General features: G+C 41.2%; 1 long non-coding RNA gene across 1 annotated transcript; it reads right to left on the bottom strand.

The window, feature by feature from the left end:
• Window positions 1-4,335: 4,335 nt before the first annotated feature.
• Window positions 4,336-7,859, bottom strand: LOC125377438. The gene is made up of 3 exons (XR_007219626.1): window positions 7,773-7,859; window positions 6,520-6,643; window positions 4,336-4,463 (listed from the first exon to the last, which is right to left on the bottom strand). It is a non-coding gene; the product is annotated as an uncharacterized LOC125377438 (long non-coding RNA).
• Window positions 7,860-10,876: the final 3,017 nt, after the last annotated feature.

The following is a 10,876-nucleotide window of genomic DNA, read 5'->3' as shown; positions in this document are numbered from 1 at the left end:
TGCACCTTCTAGGTACGTTTACAACCGTCTAGTAAGCTGTAATTTGGATACAGTGGCCCTGCATATATGCTCTTCCACATACAATCCTTGTCATAGGATGGATCAGCAACTGAAATTATAATAAAAAATGGTAGACTGTAGCGCATCTGTTTGTTCCTGGAATGCTTTATCAGATAAGAAAAGCCTTCCAATAGCAAACCAGAATTAGCAATAAAAATGTCATATTTTTGTTAAATAACAGAGACAAATCCTCACAGCATTTTCATAACATTTCAAAATGATACTTTCACAAGTGGTTATGCAGGGGTTGATCATGAAAACTGTGACACTACTGGCAGCCATTCCAGTATATATAGGTCAAATGTTGAAGTTGCGCCAAATATCGCAATATGGCATGTGATGTGCATACAACACATCTGTATGTGACACGAGCAATGGGCAAACAAATACTATCCTCAATATTGCTGACATGGAGATGATGTTGTTTTCACCTTTGCATATGATTTCACACCACGCTCATCCATATTCCAGTGGACCGCCTCCGTGGTCTTGTGGTAGAGCGTCCGCCCGGAGAGCGGAAGGTCCGGGTTCGATCCCGGGCCGCGTCATACAAAAAGACGTTAAAAGATTGTACTTGTTGTTACCCTGTCTGGCGCTCGGCATTAAGGGGCTAAAACAAGGACTGGTCGGCTCGGAGTCAGTATACTGTGTCTGAGTGGGGTATTCATGTTAAACTGCGGCATGGTATCTCAGTGAGCTAGCACTATAAATCGGCATCAGTCCGGACTAGTACAAGCAGCCACACACACACATACACGTGCATGCACGTCGCTATATAAGTGCAATAATCTTGGACGCGACGTTAAACCCAATTTCACCTCACCTCACATATTCCAGTGGACCGCCTCTGTGGTCTAGTGGTAGAGCATCCGCCCGGAGAGAGGCAGGTCCGGGGTTCGATCCCCGACCGCGTCATACCAAAAGGCGTTAAAAGATGGTACTTGTTGTTACCCTGTCTGGCGCTCGGCATTAAAGGGCTAAAACAAGGACTGGTCGGCTCGGAGCCAGTATACTGTGTCTGAGTGGGGTATTCATGTTAAACTGCGGCATGGTATCTCAGTGAGCTAGCACTATAAATCGGCATCAGTCTGGACTAGTACAAGCAGCCAAACACACACACACACACACACACACACACGTGCATGCACGTGGCTATATAAGTGCAATAATCTTGGACGTGACGTTAAACCCATCTTCACCTCACATATGCCAGTGATGTACCGTCCGCTTGCACATTAACAAGTATGGACCAGACAAACCAGAGAGTGACATTATGAGAAACGTCGGGTATGAAGACACCCATAAACCAGGTCAACGAATCTGGCTATCAGATTAACTTAGTTGCATGTTATTATATATAAACATGGGTTGCTTGGGGCTAGTCTTACCTGGTATCCCCATATGGCTAACCCACTGTCGCAATGGATACATCACTCTAGGCACATAAGACCGCCTCCGTGGTCTAGTGGTAGAGCGTCCACCCGGAGAGCGGAAGGTCCTGGGTTCGATCCCCAGCCGCGTCATATACCAAAAGACGTTAAAAGATGGTACTTGTTGTAACCCTGTCTGGCGCTCGGCATTAATGGGCTAAAACAAGGACTGGTCGGCTCGGAGTCGGTATACTGTTTCTGAGTGGGGTATTCATGTTAAACTGCGACATGGTATCTCAGTGAGCTAGCACTATAAATCGGCATCAGTCTGGACTAGTACAAGCAGCCACACACACACACACACACACACACACACACACACACACACACACACGTACATGCACGTCGCTATATAAGTGCAATAATCTTGGACGCGACACTAAACCCAATTTCCCCTCACATCACCTAGACACATTAAGCTGACTTTGACCCTACAAGTCTTTGTTGTATCCCTTATACCACAGCAAGCAGATCGAACCCCCGACCTTATTCTCTCCACACAGACTCTCTACCCACTACACTAGAGGAGCGGTTAGTTAGTGTAAAGAATATATACTTACAGTGGACACATGCAAATCGGCACTTTACTAACATATATCCTGCGTTCCTTTCGCATTCGCCCCATCTTGCCCATGGCTGACACTTTATGAGCTCTGTGAAAGAAGATGGCAGGTTAAAGATCCGAGCTTCATGCTTGGTTATCTATCGTATGTGCGCTTTTATGACGTCTGGCTGGTTCGTTGGTTGGTTTATGGTTCAACGCCGCACACAGCAATATTCCAGCTATATGAGTGAGTGAGTGAATATGGTTTTACGCCGCTTTTAGCAATATTCCAGCAATATCACGGCGGGGGACACCAGAAATGGGCTTCACACATTGTACCCATGTCGGGAATCGAACCCGGGTCTTCGGCGTGACGAGCGAACGCTTTAACCACTAGGCTACCCGACCGCCCCTCCAGCTATATGACTGCGGTCTGTAAATAATCGAGTCTGGACCAGACACTCCAGTGAATGATATCATTAGCATCGATCCACGCAAATTCGGATAAAACCGAAAACGAATCACGGTTTACATGGTTGCTTTATGATTATATTTCTTTAATACATAGGGATTTAAACTCGCGATTTGAATTTGCGCTAACAGTAAAGAGCCTCCACACTCCAAAATCCAAATATTTTTTTTAGAACGACACAAACCGGAAGCAACCAGGTCACTCGTTTTACTCATCAACTCGATATTCCGACGTAACTGAAAACTACCAAAGTGTAAGACATATTAGTTTCTGTTAATAGTTGTATGACAATAATGAACGAATGTAGAATGTAGCTGTGTTGACCAGCGAAATTGCAAAGATGACGTTTTTGGATCAGTTGGTAGTAATAACGCCACGATTTGTCAAACATGCATTCACACGACGATTCCCAATGGCGATTTGAAGGACCCGGGTCCACTCCTCTTGCAGCACCCGGCCAAGTTAAGCCAACGTACGTGTGGTCGGTGGCCTATGAGGTTGACGCACTCATCTCCCTTCCATGACCCAGCTGGGGGCACGGGTGGCCCTGTCGTCTGAGGCTCCGCGATTCGCTGTGCAGAGTTGCGTCCCTTGAGCACGCCAGAAACCTATGATTGTTGGTTGGAATCCCGGTTCGCCGCGATAATGTTTCTAGGTTTGTCAGCACCATACCCGTGCTCGTGGGTTTCACCGAAGTGGTAAACGTCTGAGGCCTGCATCACTTCGGGCTTTCCTCCCACATTAAGCTGACACGCCGCGATATAACTGGAATACTGTTAAAAGCGGCGTTAAACCCAACTCACTCACCCATCACGTCCCAGCTTGGTTTCGGATCAATCGATCCCCGACACTTGTCGTTGTCCTGGGACGCAAGAAAAGGCGCGATCCCTAACCTTTTGGGTTTTTTGCTACCTGATGCATAGTCTGCTAATCACAGACTCTGAAACAATGAACGTATTGGCCACTGTACACTGACGTCTGCCAGCTTGCTTTCAGCCGGAAGACTCTGCGCAAAGAAGTTGCTGACGCCGCCATCCCTAGTTCATACACAAACAATGAATGAAATCAAGTAAATCACAAGTATGTGATAAGAATCAATAGATTGACAGAAAGATTGGTCCACAGAGATTACTCGAATTTCCTTGAAAGTGTCAAAATATGGAAGGTCACCCAAAGCACTGCGTGAGCCACTTGCGAACTATAGGATTTGCTTTGGTGTTACGTTTTACAGACATAAACATACTTGGGTCGCTCGATTCACACAATACTTGATATGAACATTTATATTTCATGATCCTCTACCTTGTTTTAAAGAGTATATTTTAATCCCCTGTAGAAACTATACACATAATCGCATAACACACACACACACACACACACACACACACACACACACACACACACACACACACATTTTGAAAATGAAAATGAAACTGAAAATGTCCAAAAATGAGGTGAACTATTTTATCATACCGCATTTAAGATCTAATGCTTTTTGAAAATGAGGCTTCGAGGAAGAAGAACTGTGTGAAACATTATTTCAGTCATGAATTCTATCAATTTCAATGGAAATCCATTTTTAGTGAATATATGATTCCGTTTTTCTAATATTATACATGTTCGTACCTGTAGAGCACCATGCTGTCTCTGATGGCCCGATCGCATCCCCCGCTTGTTCGAATTCGTCCCAAATCAGACACTCACACTGCATTGAGATCGTGCCTAGGTAAGAACACAGTCTCCCAAGGAAAGGATTTATAAGTATATATGCACACATTTCAAGGCATTGAAATGAGCTTTTAACCTTAAATGGTCTAACTTTTGGCGCAGTTATGTGACTTGGACGAGCGTGTGCTCTTTTAAAAGTTAATTCATAGATTTTCGAATCACATGCCACCAAGAAGGTCAAGAAAATCATTGACATGGAAATTGTCTTCATCCCAGATGACATTTTCACCTGCAAAGAAGAGAGCAAAATGTATTATATGCATAGAAGATCATGAAATACTTCAGTTACCAATTTATAACCCCAAATATCGAAGGATCTCGTTACTTCTTCTTTTCTTCTATTTTTTATTAAAAGTGTTATCAATCTACATTTTCAATCGGAAATAACAGAGGAAGAGAGATAAGCGATTGGAAAGCTGATGTTTGGTTTTAATGACCCACCATAGTTTTCATACATTATACTCACGTTGGAAATTCAACCTTTGGCGTTCAGACCCAACGCTTCTTTACAATGACATGAAATGTATGCGTTTTTGCGTCATAGAATTAGTGTTAATATGTTATGTAAAAAGTTTAATGAGCTAGCATTAAGTTAATGATTGTTCTAAATAGCTGAATGATGTGTTTAGTAACATGATGCAGTACTGGCAAATGTGTTGTTTGAAACCAGGGCATCGTTCCACAAAGCCATCGTAGCGCTTTTTGCCCTTTGTGCCCAAATGGAATCTATTTCGATGGGTAATCAAGACTGGTTATTTTATTGCATTGACGCTTTGTATTTACTTGAACTGGATCCATGGATCTACTTGTGGACTGAAATCCCCTTGTGTCATCGTAAGCTCATCAGCCCTATGCTGAGTCTACAACAACAAAGATGTTTTGGCCATCCCTCATTTTCAGTTATCCATTCATATAATGTTCACAGCTAGTTTTCTCTTTATGCCAACTGGAATCTGTTTCGGCGGATAATCGAGGTTGGTTATTCCCTTGCATTGGCGTTTTATATTTATGACAGTTGAGAATTATTATCGCTTTGTGGAACGGGGCTCTGATATAGGATTTCCTATGATGTTAAAATGGACGATATAAACTTCCCCAAATTCACTCTCAACTGGGTGGCCCAGTCGTCTAAGGCGCCGCGATTCGCTGTGCAGAGCTGCGTCCCTTGGGCACGCCAGAAACCTATGATTGTGGGTTCGAATCCTGGTTCGCCCCGATTATGTTTCTAGGTTTGTCAGCACCATACCCGTGCTCGTGGGTTTCACCGAAGTGGTAAACGTCTGAGACCTGCATCACTTCGGGCTTTCCTCCCACATTAAGCTGACACGCCGTGATACAACTTAAATACTGTTAAACGCGGCATAAAACCCTACTCACTCACTCACTCATTCATTTTATGCCAACTAGAATCTGTTTCGGTGGATAATCGAGATTGGTTATTCCCTTGCATTGGCGTTTTATATTTACGACAGTTGAGTGTTATTATCGCTTTGTGGAACGGGGCTCTGAGATAGGACTTCCTATGATGTTAAAATCGACGATATAAAATTATATCTCTCAAGAGTTTCTCCAAATATTACGTTGTACAAAAAGATGAGGTGAGGTGAAATTGGGTTTAACGTCGCATCCAAGATTATTCGACTTATATAGCGACGTGCATGCATGTGTGTGTGTTTGTGTGTGGCTTGTATTAGTTCGGCCTGATGCCGATTTATAGTGCTACCACACTGACATACCATGCCGCAGTTTGACATGAATACCCCACTCAGACAAAGTATACTGACTCCGAGCCGACCAGTCCTTGTTTTAGCCCCTTAATGCCAAGCGCCAGACAGGGTTACAACAAGTACCATCTTTTAACGTCTTTTGGTATTACGCGGCCGGGGATCGAACCGCTCTCCGGGCGGACGCTCTACCATTAGACCAGGGAGGCGGCACTATTGTCCATGGAAGGGTCACTGGTCAGTGCTACGAGGCAACGTACTGGCACCAATAGTTTGTGCGCTATGTTGTTCCACGTTTTGTCTCTCTAGATGATAACGCTGGTGCCCATCGGGCATATAGCGTAGGTTATAAACTCCAGCAGCAAAACATCACATTGTTATTTTTTTATGTTGATATGTTTTGTGTTACATTGTCAGGAATGTAGTACTATTTAACGTAAGCAGTGGTGAGGGAGTTACTATATTTAGATGCCAGTGCGATATGTAAACTTCCGGAATACCGCTAGAGCGTTATAGAAACACATTGAAAATCACGTATACCTATGGTTGATTTCAGCTTACCTGGTTGAGGAAAGAAAATTGGACGATGATGCTTTGGCTTTGATCGAAGAAAGGCCTGATGCTTTGTCTTCAATGATATTAGAATTTGAAAGAGCGAGATAATTTCGGCTAAATAAAATTGAAGCTGAAAAGAATAAAAAGAATAAAAAATGAGAATTAAAGCCAATAAAAATATTAGGCTAAACAACTTGAATTACAGAATGGTCTCTCTCATCGTACCTCAAAAGGTAATGGATCGTTTGGTCTTTCCAAGCAGATTAGACTTTCACTGAAGGTGATGTGAAAAGGTGACTGACAGTTTGAAATGGCCTCAGGATCTTTGGACCATATTGTTGCAAAGGGTGTTAAGGAGAAAAGCTGAGGAAGTTTATTTTGTCTTACCTATTGATAGGATTTCTGATTATCAGGTTGTTAAGACTGGAGTTTGGAAGGCTTATTAATTGGTTCCTGAAGCCTACAGGTAAAAGTTTACGTCTGCTAAGAAAATGGATGGTTATACTTTTTGCAAGGAAGTTTGCAAGAGAGAAGTAAACTCTGTTTGATAGGCGGTGTGCCCTCAAAGGAGGTCAGTGGTGATTTTGATAGTTTGAGGCCGTTGGTTTTGCTTGAGGATTTTAAGCAATGTTTGTCAACAGACAGTCAGACATATCTTCATGAGCAGAAAATGGATCAGTTAAACAAGACTCCTACTCTTGCTGATGATGATTCGCTAACACACAGGGTTTAATTTTAAGCAATCAGGGTTTACAGGAATTGCTAAAGAGTCTTCTGGCTCTATGATTTATCCTGAAATGCAAGGAACAAATGCTTGGGTGGAGGGATATTGGGGAAGTAATAAGGCATTCTTAATAATTGATTATGGGGCAGTTTCCTTATTCTGCTATTATCAGGAACAATGCATGAGAACTCTTTCGTAGTCATCTTATGTCTTCATTATCACAGTCAATGACACTCGCCGACAGTTCAAATGTATTATTTCGGTAGCTGTTTAAAAAATGACTCAACAGAAACATTGCAGTTCAAACTCGAATTCCTAGGCAGAAGAAGTCCCGTTTACCTCATGTGTGTTGTAAAACAGAGTAAAACGGAATACCGGATGGTCAGGCTCGGTGACTCAGTTGACTACGTACGGTACTGTAAAATCTTACAACAGTAAAACGGATATTTTTGGAGAGAAGACAATATCCAAGACAAGATGAGCTTGTCAGTGTTGCTAACGGACAATATGTCATTAGCCATGTGACATAACCTACCTTTTACGTATTGAAACTGATCAGTTTTCACTCTAAACGAATACCGCATCCACAGCTGTCTGAAACATCGATGTGAATATATGTAGGCTTAACTGTCTTGAAATGATAAAGGCATTCCTGAAAGGTTAAATATCCAATGAAACCATAAACAGCCCCTGAGGTCAAGTATTTCTGCTAACATTTTCGCAAATCAATAATTCAACGGATATCAAAGATGATAGTAAAGCAACCTTAGTAGTATAAGTCATGGGGGTTCTACCGCAACTCCACTGGAGCCAGATTTATATACCTATACCACCACTACAGGGGGAATTTTTTATGCAAAAATGAGGTTGCGATTCAACGATCGTAATAAGTCGTATTAAAAGAAACATCAATATTAATTAATAATGGATACAATTTACTATAGCCCAAGAGGATATTGGAAAGGTATAGGAGCAATAAAAAAATTAGCCACCGCGGCTAAGGTATCTAAAGATGTGGCCACGGATTGGTTAAAGATACAAGCGATGTGGCAAATATATTTACCGGCACCACGTTATATACCAAGGAAGAGGTTTGATATTTTTACAAAAAAATGAAGTTCACCGGGCTGACCTCTTGTTTCTTCCCCATGATAAGGTAAGACGCAAAATGTATAAATACGCTTTAACTGTAGGGGATGTGGCTAGTCGCTACAAAGAGGCTGAGCCATTAACCTCGAAGGATTTAACAGAAGTAGCTAATGCACTGAGCCGCATATATAATTGCAGACCACTAAGCTATTTCAACAAGATTAATCGGGAAGAAACCAAGTGAAATATGTGACTTCTGAATCTTCAGCACCGAGGAGAGGCAAAGAACAAATACTTCCGGATAGAGTAAGCGTAAGATATTTATACCAGCCTGGTGAACTCGAGGAGGCCTACGTTGTGCAACCGATCTGATTTGGTCCCTTAAGACATATAACATTAGTCAATTGGTTATGAAAGAAGGAGAGCCTATTCTTTATTATCTTAAAGATGGACCGGGCAGGGCATTTGTACGAGAAGAGTTGCTCATAGTTCCCAACAATACAGTATTACTGCCCTAAATAACCATAAGCGTAGGTAGTTACACCATCCTTATCAATCCATCTCTTTGTATCTAAAGGTGATAATGATGCCTTGTTCATTCTTAATCCATATATCCTATGATTGTAACTTCTTAAAGAGTTCATCTCGTGTTTGAACGTTCTACCCTTGAATAATGATTCTTTATACTGTTCGTGTTTGATATGCTTTTTTACCACATACTTCTTAACACCCTTTGCTTTTCTTATCTCTCCATTATCGGACTTCTTTATAGAATACATCTTAGGCCTTAATCCGTGTCAGTATATTACACCTCGCATCTATCGCCATATTGCTTCTGAAGTTCGTTGTAATAAAAGTCATACATTAAGTGTTTTGACAAGTCGAGAATACTCATACCAACTTACACCGGACCGTTGAATTTTATATTACTCTTCTGCATATGCAACGCGCCTAAGTAGTTATCGAATATCTTGCTTCTGTTAAAAGCCGGACTTGCTATAAGTTTCATGAGTCTTTCTTCCTCATCAGACCTGACTAATTTAACATCAACAGGCTTCCTTAGATTCTCCATAGTTTTACCAAATACTGAGTTATTCATGAGCTTATATAGGTTCTTTTCAAAATAGCTGGTAATCTGAGGGGATATCATCCACTTCAATATCATCGACCCACTCAAAACCACCAGTGGGTTGACTCATAGCCTATCCATACAAATTGTTGGTGTCAAGACATAATATATGCGTGTTGGGTTTACTCGGATCATATCCTTCCACTAATTTATTATTAGCCTTAGAATACCTTTTTCGCTACCGTTGATATACCACCTCTTAATTCTTTCTCAATAAACAGGTGCATATCATAATCGGTGAGTAATTTTAATTCTATGCCGGTCTTCTTCAACAATGCATCCCACGATAGTCTGGGACTGGAATCCATATTGTTTTAAACATGTCTGTCTAAATATCTCGAATATATCGGCGAGTAACAGTACATCGGTTTTTAAGTACAGATCATGATAATCGCCTAAATTCTTACAACCTAATTTATCCCGGCATCATAATCGGCATCGGTTATTTTCGATTCTGTTAAGTTACTGTAGAATGATTCAAGGGTTGGTAATTTAGTTTCGTCTAATCTAGACAAATCATCCATATATTCGTAAGAATATACACCTTTTCTCGGCAAATGACGTGTTAACCTATCAGTATATTGATTTGTTATTGCAAAGTCATCGGGATTGTTCCCATTGCTAAATTGTCCAGGGAAGATAACAGAAACTGTACGGAGTCTATGAATCTAAGTCCATTACTTTGATTTATTCTGGCTTTCCCATCCTTGTCCGTATAATGTATACGTTTAGTCAACGAGAACGATATATATTTTTCCATATTATTAGGAATGCACGTTAAGCCATCGTCTGTCTTTGAGATAGCTTGCATGATGAGATGAGAATCGTATCCTCTAAGGTTATGAAACACAACAGGGATGGGTATTGTTTGAGAATTCATTTTTAGTTTCCAGTTACACTCGTTATGCGCGGCTCCCCGATAATTACCCGTGACGTGTCAATGATCTCTTACGGAATCCCCATTCAGGGGTTTATTACAAACATGACAACTCTTTGACCTCTTATAGGCCCTCCAATCATCCCTCGTTATCCACATTGGTTTCTTATGCGATAAATTTTCCCTGATCATTCTCTCTTCAATTTGTAGATATTCTAGGAACTTTCCAGCTGCATCGGGACCACTGTAAATCACGGGTGGGTTTGTTTTCCTATCATACCTTACAACTATATATCCAAACCCACAAGGAATATGTTCTTGAGTTTTGTAAGTAAAACTATCCTGATTATATTGATTATCTTGATTATTTTCTATAGGTTTGATAAGCGCTTCGAAGTAAGCATAAATTACGTATGGTACTGGCATTTGATTACAATAATGTTCAAATTTTAATATATTTTCCCCCTCTTTAGGCATATCAATCCTGATAGCATTCTGTCCAACACCTCTGCAGTCTTCTTTATTCGCTTCTAATAGATCTTGT

This window comes from Haliotis rufescens, unplaced genomic scaffold (assembly GCF_023055435.1).
Source record: "Haliotis rufescens isolate VD_foot unplaced genomic scaffold, xgHalRufe1.0.p SCAF_9, whole genome shotgun sequence".
Lineage (NCBI taxonomy): Eukaryota > Metazoa > Mollusca > Gastropoda > Lepetellida > Haliotidae > Haliotis > Haliotis rufescens.
Note: the sequence above shows the minus strand (reverse complement) of the source record. Positions and strands in the feature narration are given on the sequence as shown.